The 23545-nt window shown below is 39.8% G+C and overlaps 1 protein-coding gene across 2 annotated transcripts in view; it reads right to left on the bottom strand.

The window, feature by feature from the left end:
* The window catches only part of thsd7ba (thrombospondin, type I, domain containing 7Ba), a 202403-nt gene extending 186732 nt beyond the window's left edge, over positions 1-15671 (bottom strand). For both annotated transcript variants that reach the window (XM_035950501.2, XM_055015530.1), the window contains exon 1: positions 15423-15671. The gene's annotated coding sequence lies outside the window, so the exon portion shown is untranslated. The remainder of the gene's footprint in view (positions 1-15422) is intronic.
* Positions 15672-23545: the final 7874 nt, after the last annotated feature.

Below are 23545 nucleotides of genomic sequence, written 5' to 3'. Positions count from 1 at the left end.
AAACAAAATATGAAATATAACCCCCTTATTTTATTTTAATGAATTCCTCATAATATTTGTCATTAACAATGTTTAGTTGTCAAAAATTTTCAAATTACTTTTCTAATGTTTATATCCTAAACATGTATAGGTATGTAAAGATGGTGGCAGCGTTATCTCATTGTTACAATGCCTAAAGGCAGACTCAGTGATATGGAAGTGTGTCTCCATAATGCAGTGATGCTGCACCTGGGTTACAGGTTTAACTCAGAGAAGCTTTTATTTATTTATTTTGACACTGAAGGGTTTGGTAGCAGCAGCTCTGCAAATGAAGATGCACCTGAGGTTTGTTATGATGAGTTAGGTTTTGTGCCATTCTTGAATCAGGTCTTTTAAAAGCAGAACCCGAGCATGAGCATGACAAAGTAAAACAGTGACAATACATCCAAGTAGCAGAAAGTTTATCAGGCCAAAATTCCAACTTGAAAAGCTAGAAGGTCTAACATATCCTGTCCTTGAAGACACCGCAAAAAGAGAAAATGGCTGGAAATAAAGGAGAGAGGTGTCCCGAGTTGCAAAAGCTGATGGATGCTCTAAAGGTTTTTACTTTGGTCCGAATTTAAATCACTTCAGCTGAAAAGATTTAAGAAAAATGTTGGAAATGCTGCATCTGTCAATCAACAGTCACATGATTTAAATACATGACCTGATTTGCCTTTCGTAACTGCCTGGTGTATTTGTATTTTAACTGGGTACTGAGGGTTAATTGGCCACATGTTTCGGCATTTAGTTCTAGTTCTTAATGGCTTTCAGTATAATCTAAATATCTTATCAAAAAAATATGGATTTATGAGCCTGATAAAAGATTTCCTCCAGGAAGTAGAAAGCTGTTTGAGAAGGAATCCGCAGGGCTCCACACATGAAAGACTAAGAGGTCTAATCTTCACATCTTCATATTATTTATCAAGGTTGGCCATGGCATTGTGTAGATAAATGGCCCAGTAGCTTCAGACTTGTTTCATCTGAAAATTTTGCATCTCTTTCATGAAGGCAGTCTCACTTACTTAATAGTGCTGTGATTAAAAAAGAAAGAAGGAAAAAGCCCGCCCTACCACAAAACTTACATCATCACAACACAAACCAACCAGTGTGGATAGTCAGCTCTTAAAAATAAAAATTACCTTTGATTTGCCCAAATTACTGTTGCCAATTATGTGGCATGAGATGAATCGAGGACTTTTTTTCCTGAGTGACACTAATTTGTAGCCATCAGTCATTCTTGCGGAAATTTGCAACAAAATTCACTGAAACAGTTACTTACAAAGTGAATTTCATACTGGTGCCTTATGCTTGGGGATTAATGTTGAAAAATCCAAACCTGAATCATACAAAACGTCAGAACAAGACTGACAAGCCAGTAGTTTTACCTTCAAAATATGAAGCACATCCCGAAAATCCTTCCTCCTAAAATCTTCATGTGATCGAAGGCAGAGTAAAAGATTTAAACAGTTAACAGCTAAAGCACCAATCCAATCCAAAGTGCCTCCAGAGTGTGTGAGGTGGAGGTGATGTGGATACCCAATAAGAACCAGCATGTCCTGGCCCTCATAATTGTGCCACAGTTGTGTAAGGAATGATTGCCACTCCAAGGTTCTGGTGCTTGGCCAGGAGGCACTCGGCACCAGAGCAGTGCCAGTCATTATCCCATTGTTTGGAGGCACACAGGCTGTCCTAATTAGATGCAAAAGAGCAGAGAAACTGTATCTAGTGGCGCTGCAAATGAGGATCGAGAAGCTCGACACACAGCCTTCTGCTGCAGGTTAGACGGTAATGAAATAATGAAGTATCACGGGATCTTCTCCTGTAGAGAGCAGCACATCAACAGGCCGCCTTTAAAGCAGGCGACTGCTGCAACGAGCAGAGGGCCGTCACAAAAAAGACCTGCGACACTCATTCTTGTGCCTCAGGTGTCAGAGCATGAGGGTGAAATGTGATCAATAAAAAGTCCTCCTTGCTGCAGCTCATCCACACAAAACCGAAACAGGAATAAATGAAAACAGTTGTAAACAACAGCATCAGGCAGTTCAAACAGACAGTAAAGATGTTCATGTGATGTCGACTGGTCTCCTTACAAGACTTGGCATCGCATGAGGAAAAATGGTATCGTCTTTGCTGCAACTTCATATGCCTCTTGCTCCTTGACTGCTTAATCACAATAGACGAGATCATCACTGATTTAACATCCATTCATCCGAGTGCCAGAATATTTCACTGCATATACAACATTCACACACCATAAGCTGCTTGAAATCATAACTAGGCTGTGTGTGTTGGTTGTTCTTGCCATTTAGGCAGGTGGCCAAGACTTTGCTCAAACAGCCTGTTTAGCCTCAACACTATTTTTGCTGTTGAATTTAACTTGCAAAAGAAATTCGGCATCCCTTCGTCACTGTTGACCGACGATTCAAGAGTTTCATAGCCTGATGAGGATTACTCATACTAGCAGCATTTTAAATCTAAAAACCAGATGGTTTAAAGCAGGCGACTGGGCTTGATAGATCTTATTAAAGACTTATTGATGCACCACAAAACTCTCTCCTACTATGCATTTTTAAGATGGAGATTCTTGAGTTCTTAAAATTAATGCTTGTCTGTTAATCATACAGAAAGACAGGAGACAGAGTGAGGCTGCAGAGGGACAGACTGCAGGAGAGTCTTTCTGGGGGAGGGAGAGAGAGAGAAAGATAAATGGAATGCTACATCAGTAGATTACCAGCTTCTAAAGACCAGAGCCGTGGGCTACCAAACGGTCACACTCACGCACGCACACGCACACATCTTTTGAATGCACTGACAGATATTTTAAAACTGAAGGTGAGGTCTCATTGCCAGTATGCTCACGTTATATAAAATATTCTTTCCAAAGTCAGAAAATGTGAGGGTTGCTAAATGGGATTAAGTGTACATCTGTGTGTGGGTGTGTTTGTTTACACATAATGACACAGTGCTAGACAATGTAGATGCCAATTAAGTGTAAATGAATAAATAGAATATTATGGTCTGTGCAAAATGGACCGACAAAGCCATGTACATTTCGACTTGCATGATTGCTATACAGCTATAAACTGAGCAAAATATAATAAAATATAAAGAATGTCATATCAAAAAACCAAGACCAGTATATCTACAACCTGAAACATGAAATAAAATGAGGGTAGAGCATTTATACACTGTAACAGAACTGTTTGTAAAGGACTTTTTGAAATATTTTTAATGCAGTTCATTATTTGCCATGACACTTTGCAGGCTGTCAACAAATACACTATTTCTGTGTAGTGTGGTACTATTTGAGAAAAGTACTCAACCATTTAAAAAAACATAATTATAACTTTGGGACCAATTTCTAAAGTTCCATCATCCACAAGTCTAAGTGAGCTTGGGGTTGAATAGCAGAAGCTTGAAAGTATTGACAGATGGATTAGGCATTGTTGGTTTCAGTCTTTTCATGGGATGTTCTCATGATGACAAGAAAAATATCAAATGACACCAGCCTTTTAGTTACGGGCATCCTGCAAGAACAACATCTTCCCTTGTTGCATTTTTATCATAATTAACTCTTAAAGGTGAAGTAAACCAACACGCTTCCTGTCACATTCAGTTCCTCACAGTCCCACTACCAGAACATTGTCCATACTTTATGTGCCCTAGAAAAGAAAATTCGGGTTTTGTACTTAGCCCTGGATCAGTAAATGCGAAAACAAAGTTACACAGATCAATCCACATAACACTGTTCACACCAGCCAACAACAGAGGGGTGTTCATGCTTCTGCACAATCATAGACTACATCTTCAGCACAACCTTATGCATCCGTGCACATTTTCCAGAAGACAGGATGAATTCATTAGCTTTCAGGCTTAAACATTTCTCGACGCTCAGTGAGCCCTGTCTTTTGTCTCATGGTCATGGTAGTGACAATGACACAAATTTGTGGTGTGAGTTTTCGAAAGGAGCACTAAAGGGAGGGATTTGTTTGTTTAGCTGTTGAGATCAAATATGAACACTCCCTATCGGGAATGACTTATTCCAACTTGAACTTAGCAGTTAACGATCAACAATCACCATCACAACAGTTACCAAGTGCATTTGGCAGGTACCTCAAATTCACATTTTCAACATTCTCTACTGAAATGCTCTAAATTGTGCAGATAAGCTTACTGATCCAAAACTGTATCGTGAACACTGTATTCACTCCCTGGATGACAGTGAACCTTTCCTATGTTCTCTAAGCAACATTGGTATGACCAAAATTTCCAAGAAGCATTAAATATTTGAAAAAAGGGGAAAAAAATTAGAATTCTGATCATTCTCACTCCAGACTCCCATTTGTGTCTTCCATTTTCATGTTAGATTATGTTTTCGCTTACTATCTGTACGTGTTGAGACACTGGATGAGATAAGCAGTTATGTGTTCTAAGGAGAGTCATCTTCATCTGTGCTGCACAATACTGGATACTTCAAGGTTCACGTTTTACATATTCTGTTTTCATTGTAATTTGCACTTGAAGAGAGCAACTTGTCATGGTAAATTAGGGATTGTGCAACAGTAGTACGAAACAGAGACTGAGTGCATCAAAAGATCTTTGCTCTTAAGCAGTTCTGTTGGGATCACTCTGAGCTCTCACCTCTCCAGCCCACATTACCAAGGCTTGACGTACATACATTACACTTGCCAGTCATTACTTGTGACATTCACTCATGCAAAACAGCATCTTTGTCTGAATCCATAGGACACAAAAGAGTGTTCAAATTCAACACCAGTGCTAACCCTGAATATCAAAGAAACATTGCTGCAGCTGCACATTTCCATTAGAGTGATAGCAGGAACAGCGTGTTTTCACCAGAGGTCATGTGTTCTCTCCAGGTGAACAACTCCTTTCCTTTCTCATTAGATGTAATTACTGCTGACATCTCAAAGACAGCAGGAGAATAACAAAAAAGAGAATGTCAATCGAAACAGAAGGTCTGTACAGGAGGCGAACAAAAAGACACATTTGACCATTAAAAAGAAGTGTATTGCTGCACTAATTCTATTACGTGCAAAGAAGATTTAGTGAATATAGCCAGTGATCCAAAGTTAATAGGGGTGATGGAGGAAGGAGATCCAAGCTAAAGGCCAGTGGGCTGTCAGGAGGCTGACTGGGTTTTGTGACAGCCTCCTTCAGCTGCCTGACAACTGCATAACACCCAAAGAAGACAGATGGAAAGAGCTGCAGATGGAAAGAGCTGCAGATGGAAAGAGCTACAGATGGAAAGAGCTACAGATGGAAGGAACTATGGACAAATACGGTGGCTACTTGACAAAGACCCTTGAGATAAGGCTTGTTCAAGCACCTACATTTGTATTCCAAGTGGGGTGCGGGGTGGGGGCTAATGTAATTGAAAACTGTTAGGGTGTTGGGGGTCAGCAATTCAATAGAGTCAGGAAAAAAGTGTTTGTGTTCTGGGTTGCAAAGTGAAGTAGCAATAGCCCAGTGGAGCATTATGATTCTTCTGCCCAAATAATAGCTTCTATTCTGCCCTCTATCAGATTGATATGAAGAGGGATAGGAGCATGAAATCATCGCCACTAACCATGTCAAGGGTAACACTTGCTGAAAGAGATTTCCTCTGAGAGGGATTCCCTTATTTAAGTGGATCCAGATATTCTTAAGCTCCAGGGAAATGGGACAATTGTTTGCCATAACCAGGCTTAGTTAGGTCCTTAAGCATCCTTGATTCAGCTGTATGACTTCAATCTAAAAATGAAGCAATGAATGACAAAAGCAGAAAGAAATGTTTAAAGGTTTGAAAATGGAGCATGGAGGAAAAATGAGTTCAAATGAATGAATGAAAATACTCTTAAGAGGTGTATTTTCCCATAGTGAGCATCACTAAAGGTCCATCTTGAGTGATCTGACCTTCATCTGATGTCTGTCTGATGCTTTGCTGCCCTATGTCAGCAGAGGTAATGAGATCAAGGAATCCCTGGGTGCCTCTATCGTGGTTAATCACTTGACGAGCATGCGCACGTAAAAAACCTGCACATACATACACAGCCTTCACGTAATGAATCTACAATTCACCTTGAAATAAAAACAAGCGCATATCATTGTTTTTCCAGTGATGATAGCAGTTTGTCAAGCTCCTCATTCATTAAAATCTGCACAACCTTAAGTTCATTGGAATTTTATTACCACAAGGACAAATGAAAGAGGCAAACAAAAGAGCGATTGCTCATAAAAACTCCAGAAATTTACATTTGTCTGTCACTAGCACTATTCCTGAACATTTCACTCATTCCAACACATGTATGCAGGTTAAATGTGGAACATGCATTGGGACACTCTATGCATACTATATGCATACCATATGTTTATATTAGAGGATTCCCATGTGAGATAAAGATATTTTCTCTGTTGAGCCAAAATGTGAAAATACCATCAGGCCTCATTCCAGGAAGCAGTTTTCATTCTACACTTACACTTTTCAGAAAATTAGATTTCAGTCTTTGACCTGAAATCACAAGCTAACAATTGCACTTTTTCTGAAAGAGCAAGGCAAGTCACGTTTCTTTCTCAGGACCAGTTCTTACACACTGGCAGTTCAAAGTGCTTTACAAATAGGTAGAGAAAAGAAAATAGAAAAATGACAGATTAAAAAGGAGTAAAGGCGTTAAAAGAAAATAAAAGATTAAAGACGAAGAGTACATCAGGTCTGCTTAGATTTCAATTCAGTTATGCTATATTTATGTGGTGCCAAATCATAACAAAAGTGTTCTCACGGCACTTAATGTATTAAGGTCAAGACCCTGCAACGTTATAGAGAAAAACAATTGCACTTGGCAGAAGTGGGGAGGGAAAAACCTTCCTTTAAACAGGGAAAAACCTCAGCTAGAGCTAGACTCAAGGTGAAGAAGAGAGCGACAAGACCGAAGATAAGTATTGAGAGTCAATAAACAAAAAACACAAAACACATTGGCCACGTTTACATGAGACCTTTAATTCCTCTGTAATTCAGAATTCAAGTTTATTTCGCTTTAAAATCTCCTTGTAAACACTTAATTCCAAATTAAAAAGTTAATTCCGAATAAACTTAATTCCGAATAAAGTACCTGGTTTATTCCGATGTTAATTCCGAATAAACTAATTCCTGTGGACGTTCTATTCATGTATACAGTTAATTCCGCTTTAGTGAATTCCGGTCATTCTGCGCATGCTTGGCTCCTCACGTAGCGATGACGTAGCGACGTACACAGCTTGGCTGTCTGCCTCTCTTCTCCGGTATTCTATCTCTCTTCTCCTTCTCAAGTGACGCAACAGAAGTAGTACGTCATTGTCGAGTTGCTGTTTCAAAACGACAATAAAAAGCAAAGCGAAAAGCGTGCTTATTAGTTGTTCCTCCATGTTGTTGGAGAAAAGAAATGCCGCGGCAAAGGGAGTTGTTTTCTTCCGGTAAACAGGGATACGTCACGTCCACTCCCTGTCCAATCAGAATCCTTTCCAACGCCCAAGCGTTAAAGCGGAATTAAAGAAGGGGAATAAACGTGCGGTCCATGTAAACCTTAATTCGGAATTAATATTTCCATGTAAACGCAAAGCACAAAACTTTAATTCTGAATGAGTTAATTCCAAATTAATAATTCCGAATTAAAAAATTTCATGTAAATGTGGCCATTGGTAGGGGCAGAGAAACATGCAGTTTTAGAGCCAGTGATACCTGCAGAAAGGTACAAGGATCGAGACAAGAGAGGAAAAACTCAAACTATGGGAGAGAGAAGACACAAAATTAATGAAATGCAATAGCGGCATATATGAGGTGTAATCAAAAAGATCAGAAACTGCATGTATTAAAAGCAAAAACTGCAGCTGATTTAAATTTAACCTCCACACTCTTTGAAGCAGTCACTTTGTGCAGTGACACAATGCTCCAGTCACACTTGGCACGCTCCCTGGAAGTCCTACTCTTAAGGCCTGTCAAGCACCAACTGGGAGACAAGCTGGATCACCTCCACCTTGTCAAAATGGTGACTCTTCAACTTTTATTTTGGAAAAAAGGGGGAAGTGAGCCAAATTTGGTAAGCAGGATAGGTGGACAGCAATGGCTGTGTTGGTGCGGCCAGAAAAATCTTTGAGCAGGAATCTTATCGTGATGGTGCATCTAATTGCAATTGCACCGCAGTCCCAGTCATTTGAGCTAAATGTTCTCCATCTCACATCTCAGAACATCACAGTAGATCTCACCGTTGACTGTATGATCCAGGATGCAACAATCTGGATGTTGTTCTGACGTGCCCTCTTCAGTGTTGGAGACTGCGTGCTCTTCCACTGAAAGACTGCCGTTTGGTGTCTGGGTCACAGATGTAAGCCCATGCTGACCACAAAACACAGAATCCTGACTCACAACAGTTGCTGTTTGTATCCGCTGCATACACACGACTGTGCCACGCTGCATTCATGCGCAACAGACAGGAGCAGACTCAAAACATTTTGATCACACCTCATGAATGCATGGAGGGTGGGAAGATGGGGAAGTGCTCAGCGCATCATGAGAGGTCCTTCAGTAGCACAGGCCTGTAGCAGCAATAAGAATGGTTCAGGTACATAAGATCTGTTAACAAGAAGCGTCTGAAAATGGTGTGAAGTATAGATTTGAGACTGGTTATAGTTAGAGCACCTTTGATCACATCAGGAAATTGGTTCAAGAGCTGAGCAGCATAGAAGGCTCAAAGCTGCTGCTCTATGTTTAGTTTACAGAGTGGCTGCTACCAGCACATTTCTCTCCAGTGATCTCAGAGGTCTACCAGGTGGTTTAACTACTGAAACAGATCCAAGAAGGTATTTTTGTTCTGCCCCATTTAATGATTTATAGACAAGCAGTGTTTAAATTCATTTCTGCGATTTTCCAAAAGCCAGTGTAAGGACTCAGTTGTTGTAGTTATTGTAGAAACTCTAGCAGCTACATTTTGAACAAACAGAAATTGTTTGATGGCTTTTTCGGGATGGCCTATGAAAAGACCGTTGCAGGAGTCAACCTGCTGAAAGTAAAAACATGAATAAGTTTTTCTGAATCATGTTTTGACATAAGGCCTCTAAGTTTGGGGATGTTTTGAGGAACAGGTAAAAGGCTGACTTAGTCATTCCTTTCACATGGCGGTTAAAAGTAAGGTTAAGACACCAAGGTTTTAAACAGTGTCTTGTGCTTTAAGTTTTTGTTTGTCTGTGTCAAGAGGAGTAGCTATTCTTAGTCTCTCCTCATTTTTTCCAAAAAAAGATCATGTCACCTTTGTTATTATTTAGCTAAAGGGAAACATTAGACATCCAGCTGATAATCTGCTCAATGCATGGACAAAGACATTCCAGAGGACCAGTCATCAGCTGAGAGGGCTACATGCCATCAGAATAGCTACAATAAGAGAAGGTTGAGTAATAAAGGCTCTACGATCAACCCCTGGGGGACACCACAAGTTATACAAGATTATGCTGAGGTAAAACTTCTAATGGCAGAAAAGAACCTCTAGTCCTCCATGCGTGATGTGAGTAATTTAAAACAACAGAATATAGATGCTCCCTAACATGAGGAAACAAAAAGCATGCTTCAAAGGACTGAGATGAGAGCAATGCATTTTGCCTAACTTGGAGGAATTTCCACTATCGTCTTATTTCTCCATGAACAGGCACTACACTAATCCTTATCTTAAAGACACCTCAATCAATCATCACAGGAGTGCAGTGATAAAGAAGGAAATGTAAACGAGTTGTCCCATGAATGGACCACACAAAATAAGAGGCAGCCAGATGTTTATTGAAAAAACTACATACATTAGCAGTCAACATAGGCAAAGCACCAAAATGAGTGAAAATGAAAAAAAATTGCATTTTAACTTCATTTTGTAATTCTAGAGATGAAAAGATTGTCACAACACACTGGCACACTCCTCAACAAAGCATTCAAATTAAACCATCAAAGGAGATTCTGTTTTTTTGTTGTGTGTTTTATTTATTTATTTTTTTTTATTCACATCACAGATTCATTATGGAGGGGGAGAAATTTAGCTTGTTGCATTTGGTTCAAGGACAAAAGATAAAAATTTAGACATCTTGCTTCACAAGGCACATGTAGTATCACTGATGACATTTTAAAAAAAAATCTATGTTTTCCATTCTGTACATGAAAAAGTATCTGTTTCAATGTCAGTGTTGGGCTGATCGATGCTGTTTAGTATTATTTAGTGTGCATATGTACATAGTGTTCTGTAGTTTTATTAAATTTAGTTGTCAATTGATTTCAAGTAAATGGAAGTCAATCTATTTAAAAAAAAAATGTTGAGGCTTCGTGGTGTACAGTGGCTTGGCGGTTAGCACTTTCCTCTTGCAGCTAGAAGATCTTCGGTTCGTGTCCTGGCCTTCGTGGGATCTTTCTGCATGGAGTTTGCATGTTCTCCCTGTGCATGCGAGGGTTTTCTCCTGGTTCTCCAGCTTCCTCCCACAGTCCATAAACATGTGGAGGTTAATTGGTGAATCTAAATTGTTTGTTGGCGTGAATGCAAATGTGATTCTTTGTCTGTGTATGTAGCCCTGCGACAGACTGGAGACTTGTCTAGGATGTCCTTTACCTTCGCCCTAAGTCAGCTGGGATAGACTCCAGCCCCCCTGCGACCCTAATGAGGATTAAGCGGTGTATAGACAATGGATGGATGTTGACGGTTTGATATTTTTAGAAGTTTTGTTCAGTCAAATGCATAACAGTTCAGTGCTTTAACTACTACTGTGACTAGTTCATGTGACTTTGCGTACACTTCATTACAGTACATTATACAGCATACTGATATTGGAAAACATTAGTTTTAACAAGTGATGCTACAGCACCCCTTTTGTCATTATCTATTTAATTTCTTTTTTAAAAAACTGACAGAAGAAAGCTAAATATGGCCAATAATCATTTTTTCCTATTGAGGGAAATGATTTCAGTCTATTTACCCAAAGCCTGTGGGTGAGCTCTGTATCTGTACCACCACTGTGATATGCATATTCACTGCATACAGCACTTTTGAATGCTTTTCAGATGCATCTAATTCTATTAGCAGAAAAATGTCATTGACAAATAGCTTCCTACTTGTGCTGCCCTTTCATTGCATCATATCAGGACAGAGATATACAATAAGGCAGAGCCCCTGGTGCTAAATATGCATGCACAAAACCATCTGTACCCTATCGATCATTTTTTAATACCAAAACCTTCCATATAAAGAAAACATTTATGTAACATTTTATTTGCAACCCGCAACACCTGCTCGCAGTTCATGACTTATGGCACCATTAAAAAGATAACTTATGGTTCATAATATAATTGAACGGGAAATATTTTCCATTTAGAAGTGGACACTCAGAGAGAAAGTGTGTCAGTGAACATAAAAACGCAAAGTAAACTACTGTAAATTTGATTCTTAAACATCATTTTGATGATCCTTTTTTATTTGAAAAAGCATAAGGACTTTCACAGATAACATAGACACAATACAAAAGTGGTGCTTGAGTAGGCTGTAATCACTGAAAGTGCTGTCTTTGATTGATGTAGTAATACTGTATGTGTTGGCTCAGAATAACAATGCTGGTTATTCCTAAAGCGGAACAATCAAAGGGATTGAACAACAGTCTGATATTTCTAATCAAAATTCCATGCAGCTGGTTATGGCTGCTTTGTAAAGTTGTTATACAGTAATGTACCATTTATGTGTGTGTGTACATAAAGAAGCAATGTACTTGTCACCTCATGTCACATAACCAGTATCTTCTGTTTGGTAGGTCAAGCACTTTTTGTTCTGAAATATCTCAACAACTATTGAATAGATACAGATATTCATGGTCCTCAGAAGATGAATTCCAATGACTTCAGGTTCAGTTGCACTCTGCTTAGTGCTGATTAGTAAACATTTGCATGCTAAATAAGCCAAACTAAACATAAGCAGCAACCTCTACGGCTAAAATAATAAAGCTGTCACAGAAGTGCAAAGAAACTGCAGTTCCCCAAATGGCCATGGGAGGCTCGACCCAAAGGGAGTCAGTCCCTATAGAAACCCATGTTAAAATGTCCGCCTTTACAGCAGAAACAAACGTGTTTACAGCCTAGCACAAAGGCAGTTTTGGTCTATAGAACTACTTTCTCCCGCAATTTATGTAGCCCTCTCATTTAAATTGTATTACAGCTAAACGTTGGGCATAATTAGGAGCATGGTCACTTTGACAGGTGGTTGCCATCGTAAGACAACACATGGCTCACCTCAGCTCCATTAATGCTCCACCCCTTTGGCAATTTTTTGATTAGCCAGTCATCATTTGGCACAGTCAGGCAGTGCCAAGATGGCGACAGCTGGAGCCACCATGCTGAGTTTCAAAACTGTCGTTCAAGAAAACTTATGCATGATGTAAAAGAGGGTTGATCTTTACATGCAGTCTATAGATGACCATGGAAAAATTAGACCTGCTAAATACAGTCAAGTTAATATAGCCAGTCTGAGCATGCTAGCACGCTGACACACACAGTGAGCTTCAAGCACCAGTGTGTGGTTTTACTAGCAGCACCAGATGGATGTGTAACATGAAACTATACGGGAATTTAAAATGGTGTAGGAGCACGAATGAGACAAATATTCAGTAATTGGGAAAGTTCTTCCCTCCATTGGCTTTTGTCTGAACAGACTGACTACCAGATAAAGTCTGTTTGCCAAGAAACACTGTACTCTACTGTACAAACTGTACTGTAATCCCTTTGCCTTGGCTCCTGGTTATATGCCCTGATAGGCTTATAAAAGATTAATTATCACATAAAGTCTCCAATATTAGTACAAATCCCTCATGATGCTGCAGAAATGAAATCAGCACTCTCTCTCTCTCTGTCTTTCACACACACACACACACACAAAAGTCACACTTCTCGTTTAAAATATTTGTTTTCTGAAATCAAACCATTGATTACTCATATTTGTAGGGTCATGCTGCCTCTAACTTGACCACCAGCCTCAGCGGGTGCAACACACTGGTTGCCTCCTTGAGTCCAATATACCACCCTCATATTTCAATCAATAATCAGGTTGGGATGCAATTAGTAACTTGGAAGGGTTGCGAGAGTCACGTGACAGATCAATCGAGCAGAGAGGCGGCACACTCATTGAGGTGATTCACAGCCCAACAGTTTGTCCCACGCTCAGCCTGAATCCATGCCGTCTATCTTCTTTATATGAAGCTTTCAAGGCTGGAAATATGCATCTGTCAAACGTCCCCCATTACTCCGGCTGCCTGTCACACCTGGGGCAGCTCACAACCAACCAGAAAAAAAAAGATGGAGTGTAGCTGTCAGCATCGAACCCTCAGCGGACCGAAAAGGCACCAGCTCCCCCATTTCTCTGACTCTAATTTCCTCAAAACGTGGATATTTTTCTGGGTCTCTGGCTGAGTGCTGGGTTAATGATGGAGCCTGTGTCAGGGAAGTAGCTGAGGCAGCTTCTTTTTGCTCTAGATAACATTAACACATTGTTTTATGGCAAGATATGAACCATATTCCCAACATTTATGCTGCAAAACATGGCAATAGTATCACATCTCTAAGCTGACGGCTGCACAGCTGAAAATGAATCATGTGTCATTAATAGTCGTGAGAAAGCTCATATCGTCGATTCCTTCTCAATGCTGTGGGGGTTGCAGTGCCCACTAAATGGCATAAATGCTTCGACACTGTTATACTGTGGCTCTGTGGCTGCGAACTGTGGCCAGTCTGGTTAATATGAGCAAGTTTTCTGTGTGGGTCCTTAAATTTAAAATGCAGTTTCTTGCTCCTGCTGTTAATGTTTCCACTGCAGCGTGTCTGGATGTTCTCTCACCTCAACAAACAGTGTCTTTTCACATCACAAAGCTATTTCTCTTATTTCTCTCCACAGTCCAAGAGAGCGCTGCAAACTATGTCATGAATGAAATATAAGCACACCGCTGTATTACTTATGAGACCTAACGCAACTTTGCTCAGAGCTATTTTCAGATTTCATTTAAATTCATCAGTGTGATGAATATTCTTCCACCACAGACATGGCCGATAGGGCATGGGTCCTCCAGAAAATATTAGCTTAAGATGAACTTCAAAGATTACTTATCAGCAAAGTCCACCTTTTAAGCAGCCAATAATGTGACACCAATTGTTATTATTAAAACCGTCTCGCAAAGCTCCCCCAGAGCAGCCAAACCCACCATGAGATGTGATTTAAGTGACACTAATGTGCTTCACTGTTAAATTTCAAATGTAACATTGCATTGTCCTATTGTTTATTTAAACTTCAAACGCTGAGCATTGCTCACGGGCAATCTTAAAGTCATTTATACATCTCCTAAATGAGAGAGACAAGAAGAAAAGTCTACTTCAGTCATGTATGCAGATTCCCATAATCATTTATATTCACAAAGCTTAGAGACTGAAAGGAAACTGTATTCATAACTGCTATAAATGTCACTGAGTAGCAGTTACTATATAACCTACAGTATGACCTAACCTTTTCCTGTATCACACAGCAGTGGATTGACTCAAATTACTCTTTCATCCTGTTTTCCATGCACAGATTTAGAATTTGTGTAAATTACAAGTAAGAAATCAATTTAGTCACATAGCTGCAGATGCTTTGACACATAAAGGGTCTGTGGAGGCGAGCAACAGTCCTGAATCCATGATTCTTGCACAGCAGAGACAGACTCACCAACAGGGTTCTTTGCTGTATATGAAGTCGCATCCGATCACTCTATAAATACACAAAAGACAAAAGTCCCTCACAACAGCTCCTCTGGATTTAGCCTCAGCTTAGTTCTGGTAGGACGCCAGCTCCGAATCAATAGAGAGTCCATTCGTCACCTGCTGATCTGTGAACACTTGAGCTCATGTTTCTGCAACTCTTAACTCACTTCTTACCATCAGCTTTGACCAGCAAAAGCCCATTTCCCTCTCTGTCGTGTTCTGTCAGCGCATGTTTCTCATTCCCTCTGCCTCATTCCCCACCTCGGTTTCTGTCTCGTGTCTGTCTGTTTTTATCTGAACGTACACACAGTTCTCCATGCACCTCTCCGCTACACTCTTCTGATTGAAGTGAAATTCCTGAAGTTGTAAATGTTCAAACTTACTAGCAATAAAAGCGTTCATAAAATCACATCTGAGTGCCTCACAAATGTGTGAAACAACTCCCACTGTCCCTCTTAAAACAATCAGAGCTCCACTTCAAATTCATCACAGCAAACAGAGCAAGGAGAAACTAGAAAAATGTAGAGAAATCAATTTGTGCACACCGGAAGGCGAGCAATCAGGTTTCTCTGTTTTTCAGCATTATAGACCCTCTGTGCAAAGTGAACAAATACCAAAAAGAAAAGGTCCTTACCTGGGCTCTTGGTGAGGCTGATGCTGTGTGTAACAGATCCTATCTCTGCCTATAGGACAGAATCACAGAGATAGAGAAAGAGCAGGGAGGAAAAAGGAAAGAGAGAGGAGGGGCAAGCTGAGGGACCAAGAGAAGAGAGAAAGAGAGGGAGCAGGAGAAAATCAGAGAGGAGGTGAGAAAGTGCCGGTGGACAATAGGAGAGAGAAACCCAGAGAGGAGAGAGCAGTGATAGTGGTGCTCTCACACAGCGCTGCGCTACACTGAAGGGGATGTGCTGGCTCTGGGAGGTGGTACTTCTCAGGCAAATGACATCTGCCTCTCTCTTAAAAACCATTGGCTAAGAGGGATGATTTCCTAATAAGCCATCCCCGCTGTCTCCAAGTGAACACACCCCCTCCTTCTTTTCCACTATACATGCATACACACACATGCACGCACACACAAGGATATTCTTTTTCCTGCACAGTCTACAAAGATTCTCTTTGCCACTCCTTTTGTCCTCTTTTTCCTCGTCCTATTCTCTCGTCAAGCACTTTCACATCTCTTTATCCTCTGAGGTCCCTCTCTATACGTACATTGTCATTTTTCACAATTGTTGCAGAAAGTGTTTTTGTCTTTCAATTCAAAATTGCTTCCACTTTCAATTGTGCCTGTGTTCTTTTTTTTTTTTAACACAATACTTCCAACCTTTTTCAATAGCTCTCAAAAAACAGAAAAACAATGGTTTTCTTTTCATGTGCTGTATACTGTACAGACCTATTCTTTATGACTATGATTTTTTAGGCATTATCAAGAGAATGACTCTTGATCACAGTGAACAGCCATTTTTTCACCTGCTGCTTTTAATGCTTTTCTATCAACACCGAAGAGCTGTGCCAGTGCCTGAAATGTTGGTATCCTACGTTTTTTTCCTGCCTGTGTGTCTGTTTTGTATCAATATTTTAATGCAGTTTGGTCCAAATTATTTTCACAAAATATCAGAGGCAAGGACTTGGTCAGCAAACCACATAACTATTAGATTTCAGGTTAATTGGTTTGTTCTAACCCCTAATCATACCCTTTTCGACACATTTCAACAGTCTCGCTTTTCCCAGTGTGGGGGAGGTAAAAAATTAATGAAATGCTAGATATGAATGTATGAATCAATTAAAGTTTTCAAGTGGTGTCACTGACTACAGTGAGTAATATCGCCCACACACAAAGCAATTGTTATTAGGAGATCTGATGGGAAAAATAATTTAATTCTCTTTCAAAGGGAAAAGGTACCCCAGGATATATTCTTAATAAATGAGGGGAAAACATTTCATGAAAATGGCAATGTATGAGGCACATTGTTTGGTAAACTCCCACCATGCACTTGGATTTTATTAATGAAATGTGGCAAGGAAATATTTACTGCATCCTATGCATTAAACAGCTAAATACTATTTAAATAAATATTGTTAATATAACCAGTACTGAGAGCTAATACATAACTTGTATTAAAGAGACACTTTGGAGAATGTCTTAGTACAATAAACATCCTTATCCTTTTCACCAGGCCACAGTGAGATTTATAAACTCCAGCAAAAGACGGTATTTTTGCCTCTGCCTAATCAAAACCGCGAATTAGAGTAAATAACACCCCTGTAACAATGACTCAGAAAACACTGATGTTACTGAATCTGTTCTGAAACTTCTCATCCACAACTCCACCAAATCTGATGCAGCCGAAATGAAACAACAAATGCTGCTTCCATTTTAGTCATAGCAGCACCAGACGGCCTCATCAGTGAATGTGCCAAGCTTGGCAACCTTTGAAAAATGGTGTAGGTTGTGTTTTTACAACAGATACGGTGTGTAGCCGGTACAGGGACGTCCAGGGTGGAAGGGATTAAAAGTGTTTTCCAACACCATTTTTCAGTTTTGCAGAAGAAAGGCCTAAATTACTGTGGATTTGGCAAATACAATGGTGTCTAGTAATCCGGCACATCTCCAGTAAGTGCACAAATGATTTCCTGAGCTTTTCTGTGGGAGAGTCCGGAACCGCGTCCAGGGCAGTGGGCGACTGTCCACAACGTGGCTAAACGTTGTGTAACACTACTTGTGTTGAATAACATTCAAAAGGCAATGGCTTTTCATTCTCAATGAAAGAGAAACAGTCAATGCTAGAAAGTTTGACATTACATTTGTTGAGCCCACTAACTTTAGCTAGCTGGCACCAATAATATCACCATCAGTTATGACACACGAGTGAGTAGTTGGAAAATATTGTTTCCACAGTATGAACCCTAGAGTTTACCTTTAACCAAAACAAAGTGCATTCTGCAGGAATTTGGAAAGAAGAGAAAAGTGACCGATTTAAAAGCATGTGTTTGCCCTTTTGATTATGCTGTACTTAAACACAACAAATTCAGACATAATCCGAGGATTAATGTTCGCTGAGGTTGTAATACTTATTGGAACATCTGTATGCTACATTGTGATGTGAATGGCAACATTTGCATTAGCTACCTTTAAAAAAATTGTCTCATCTAAACAATGCATGTCTCTCTCTGCAGAGGCACGGCTGCATCACAGCCAAAAGAATGCATTTTTAATGTAATCAGCAATCAGATCAAGTGTCTATTCTGATCATCACCAAAAAGAACTAATATCTGGCCTGGTATTGTGATAATAGGTTGATCCTACAAATAATGAATAATTCATTGACAGCTATCACCCAACTTTTGTTTCCCTCAGTTCTGCTGCTACTTCTCAATAGTTGCATCTGCAATAGAAACAGCCGGCTTTACTCTATAACTTTCACTGACATCTGCAAGATTGGCATCTATGAGTCCCCTGCTGTGGAACCGAGTGAAATCTTTAGTTATTAGCCCTGAGACAGACTTTGAGCATTGTTCAAATAATTTTGCATATGTGTATGTACTAATAATCCTTTTTAATTCTAAATTGTGACTTCAGAGTGTATGGCGGGGCCAGGAGGGTGGAGGAGAGAAGATAGCTGGGTGGTGCTGTACCAGAATCTAGCAAACTCAACATCGCCACCTCGGGACTCTCACCCCGGGAAAGATTACATTAAAACCTGGGTCGAATCGCAGACTTGAAGTGGAATGGAAGCATCCACCTTACACTAAGGCAGATGAACTGGTCGCCACAAACCTCTTCCAAACAGACATTAAAATCATGAAGCAAACAGGAGACTGTCAGACAAATGCGCCTTAATGGTTATGTGCAAATGAATGAATAAACTATTTAAAACAGCTGACGATCTTTAAACAGTCCTGGCTACCTACCTCAGAGTCACAGAGGAGCCCATGTGGCAACCATCAAAGCACAGACAAAAGTCTGCCATGATGCCACAGGTGCTTTAAATACCCTCAGTCAGGGGCGGAGCCATGGGAGGAGTCGACCTGATTATCTGGTGATGTGTTCAAGGACTATCAGGAAATGCTAAATTTACCTGAGCACAAATGTTCCTATTAAAAATGTAGTTTTATGTCTATACCCAAGCTCAGGCAATGCTGATGATATTTGAAAGATGTCATATGTCATCATTTTTTCACATTGTGCATCTTTTTTTTCATTCGTTTACGAGTCTGGGTGATTGGAAAGCAGACCTTGACATATAACATCAGTGGAATTGCTCTTGAACAAAATATGACAAGCTTTCTTTGGCATACAACTCCAGCTTGTGTGTTCTCTTTGTCCATAACGTACTGTCATTCTCCAAAACAGCCTCTGTTCTATCTTTAGTCTATTTATTTTTTTTCCATTTATTTTGTTTATTTATGATCCGATGTGTTGAAGCATCATAACTGCACTGTTTCTACATCAGATGTGCTGTTGGAAAATCTCACTGTTGGAACACAAACTTATCTGTTGGCAGTTTCATGTCCGCTATAATTGCATTTTTGATGGACTCCTTTTGTTTGACCCACAGTTTTCTCTCTGACCCATTGTGGGGTAATTGGCTGTGCTACTGATAACCCCTTTGAATTCCTGTCATTCTGCCCTGACATTCCTTATACCATCACATCCTTTAACCAAAGAGAAATATCACCAAGGATAATTGGAATTTTTTCGCTTCCTTCACTATCCGTCAACTAACCCTCTCTTCAGGAACAAGAAACTTTCCTTTGACAAGAGCCACAAAACACTTGACCCATAACAGTATCTAAGACAATGATTAAATGCAGGATAATTCTAATTAATAAGACAGCAATAGAGCTTTTCTCTCCTTAGGTCCAGAGGGTCAAAAATGTTTTATTTGATCATTTCTTAAGAGAATATTTTTGATAAATTATGAAGTGGAAAGAGTAGAAAGCATTCATTTACAAGCAGAACAACAAAATCTGAGCTATCTTCCGGTGAGATCCTCTCTCTTCATTTGTTGTCATGAAGAATTTCATCTTGAGGTTCATGAAACAAGTGTTGAACGTCTCTTTCTTGAGGTTTCTCCCTCACTAAAGGGCACATGGAGAGAACTCCCATAGTATTTTCCATAGCTACACAGACTGGAAAACACTCTTGGAATAATCAGTCACAAACTGAACAGCCACATACCAAATCGAAATCTAGGGATGGCATTAATCCTGACAGTAAATTCAAATCATCCAACGCTGCTGGGGCTGATAGCTGACTCACTGCATCTCAGCCTGTGGATGCTCTTTTCTATCCATGGAATCACATGGAGTACTATGGCTGGCTGCCTGCGGTTTGCTATCTGATTATGCGTTGTATTTAAAGCTGTTCTTTCCAAGTACCAATCAGGCTTTCCATCGGGTTGCCTGTCTGTTTGCCTTTGAAGCATTTAACCTCAAATGTCAGTGTCAGCCAGAGGCAAGCTTCTGGATCTATATCTTAAAATGGCTGTGGTTAAATTCATTTATCATATTAAGTACTATTGGAACTCATTGCTATCAGCGTCTTCATGATATGGAATAGTTCCTTAATTACACACCAGCTATGGAAAAGAGATAGCTTATCATCTGCTTTTAAAATAGAAACATATCACCTAGCCCTTAACATTTACTGAGGTAATTAAACTCAAACCGGGCCGCATGTAAACATAACACGAGATCTGTATGAAGAGAGGGAGCAAGAGATATAAAAGGATGAGGGAAAACAGTTTGTGCAAATAAACCTGGTGTTTTCAATATTTGATACCCATTTAGTCTAAAAGCATTGTGGAATGCAACTTGGTGCACATGTGTCAATTAAAAATCATGTTAAATGAAATTGATGGTTTAATAATCTGAAAAATAAAAATGTGCGCATTTCTTTATAAACTGATGCCCGATCTTTTAGAAATAGTCCTTGTGAGCAAAATATGAATTAAAACTTACTTCACTATGGAGAAGGTGGAATATGTCAATCAGTAAACCGAGAAATGTCCATGAGACATTTCAAATGTGTGATTTCTGTTAAGGCTGCTTCATCATTGTGCCTCCAGTGTAAACTGGCATCAAGTGGTCTGATTGCCAAAGGAACAAATATCTCTGTGAATGAAAATTGGATGGGTGGAAAGGTTAAATCAAATTTAAACAGATTTAAGGTTTAATGGTGCCTGCAGGGATTGATGATAGTCATACAGGATATATTTTAACAAAAAAAATACATGCATCTGAGGGGCATTAGAGGCATCAAATAAGTTGCATTTTGAAATGTTTTAGTCCAACTGCAGATTTTGGGCGATGTTTGTTTACAAAAATTTTGTGTCAAAATATCTATCCAGTCTTTGTCGCCTTGATTGATAAGTAAATCACTGTATCGTCATGACGATTGGAACAGAGAGGAATATTTACCTGCTACTTAGCATAACCAGAATGGTAACCTTTGGATGGATGGATGGATGGATGGATGGATGGATGGATGGATGGATGGATGGATTTTTCCTGTTATATGACAGGATCACCCAGTCACAGTTTATCATAAGGCTATTTTCCACTGCAGGAACTTGCAGGCCGCTATTGGCCAACGTGAACCTTTGTCCATGTTCTGACCTCATGAACCACAGCTGTAGGACATGTTTCATGGCCACTTATGGGGTTGAAAAGCACCTTGACATTGATTGGATGAATTTGGAGGAGACGAGTGAGCAACAACTGCCATTTTTCTGCCCTTATGATGTCCTCGTTGAGAAGTCTTGCCGTCTCTAACAGCGCCATCTTCAATGTAAAATTCACCACATAGGCTAACAAAACAAATCTTCACTCTTCTATTTTAATAACGGTTGACACTGTTAGATTCAACACCACCATGGAAACAGGAAAGCTGAAAGAGGCGATAAGTGGCCATTTCTGTAAACATTCACATCACCTTATACTTGCCCCAACATCCTGTAATGGAAAACCGCCTATAGTTAAATTTGCATTTGCTAGATGTTAAATTATTAATCAGGTTTTAATATAAAATGGCTATTAATGCCATGAAGCATGGTGATAATGGTCACATAGCGGAGACTACATCAAAGTTCTCTGCTCTCATAAGGACAAAAGCATGTTTTTCTATGGTCCTTACTCCAGATTTGTTTGGCAGTGGTCATAGTACTTCAGCAGAGACTCCTGTGAAGAGACAACCAGCACATGGAGGATTAAAATGAGCTGATGAAAATTAGCTGCATAAGAGGACTGGAAGTCATTGTGTGTAACTGCTGCTGTTTTCAGGAAAACTAGATAACTGCAGGTGTTTCTCGACTACTCCGGTCCGTATTCACTGCTCATGTCACACAGACATGCCTGAGACGAGTAGCCCCTTTTTCATGGAAGACACTTTGACATGTGGCGGCAGAAAAAGCGCAAGCGTGAATAATGAAATTCAATTTAGTGGCTTCATTTTCAATGTACTGGTTGCGGCATCTTTCACTGCAGATTTCTTGACTTGCAAAAGCACAAAAAGCCCAGGTGTCGCAAGTTTTGTTAAAGATGCCTCAGTTCCATCGAGTGCTGTGGTATGCCATGTGAAACAGTATGCACAATATTATCTCCTTGGAACTACTGCACCTATATACCATTTGTAACTTTATTTTACTGCTTTTATAAGCCATAATGTCTACGTCGAAGAAGTGTTCCTGCTGGCTGACAGTTGAACTGTCAAGGCCTACTGGGACACTTGAACAAAGCCATCAAAGCAGTTAAATGGACTTCAGGCATGATTTAATAAAATGGTCATGAACTTGCAATTAATGTGACAATTGATAATTCAGTTTCAATATTTAATCTTAAAAGATGACTCTGTTACATACTGACTGAATTTGTATAGGAATTTTTCTCTCTTTGTTCTCGTCACTCACACCTTATTTGCAGAGTTAGTACATTTTTATAAATACAATTTTCAATTCATATTTAATCTTTCTGTTTAAATATACATGAACGACTGCATCTGTCCAGCCCGGCAGCAACGGCAGCCATCAAGAACAATCTGGGAGCCAAGGATGTGGCTGAAGAGGTTCAAGAGGGTCATGAAAACATCAACATAAACAGCATTAATTGTTATTTTATTTTATTATTTTTTATGAGATTCATTCTAGAGGGTGTAATGAAAACAGTGCTGGCAAGAGACATTGAGTAATTGCAGGCTTGGCAGTGTTATCCATTACAGCTGAGAGTACTGGGAGGAGGGTAAGCTCACCCAGAAACAGAAATGCCGTCCCCATTTACATTTAGACAAGCCGTTCTCTGATGCCAAACCCCCTCTCCCTCGTGACGGGGTCAACAGTCTTTTAATCTGCTGTTGATGGGCAGAGTCACATGCCTGATAAGCAAAGGTCCGGGACAGTCTACAAGGTGGCGGATGGGGTCGGTAAAAGCAATGCAAGTTTAACGTATGATTTAGTCTTTCCCACAGGCTCTCATTGTTTTCACAGACATATTAAAAGCAGCTTGCAGAGTCTGCTGGGCTGATAAGTGCAATCCATCATTATAAATAACTTGTTTTACATTTTCCCAGGTACAATTTATAAGCTCATCTATAATCATTGCAGACGCAATCACGTCATATTTAAATTCATCCATCTAGCAATGTGTTTTTTTTCTCCACTTTGCCTTATATGGCTTTTTTACCACCTGAAGAGCATCAGAGTCTATGATCAACTCCATCATCTTACCCATTAAGCAATACAGTGTAATTTGTTTTTGCAATCT

The sequence above is a fragment of the Amphiprion ocellaris genome, chromosome 11 (assembly GCF_022539595.1).
Source record: "Amphiprion ocellaris isolate individual 3 ecotype Okinawa chromosome 11, ASM2253959v1, whole genome shotgun sequence".
Classification (NCBI taxonomy): Eukaryota; Metazoa; Chordata; class Actinopteri; family Pomacentridae; genus Amphiprion; species Amphiprion ocellaris.
This window is presented reverse-complemented; position numbering and strand designations above follow the sequence as displayed.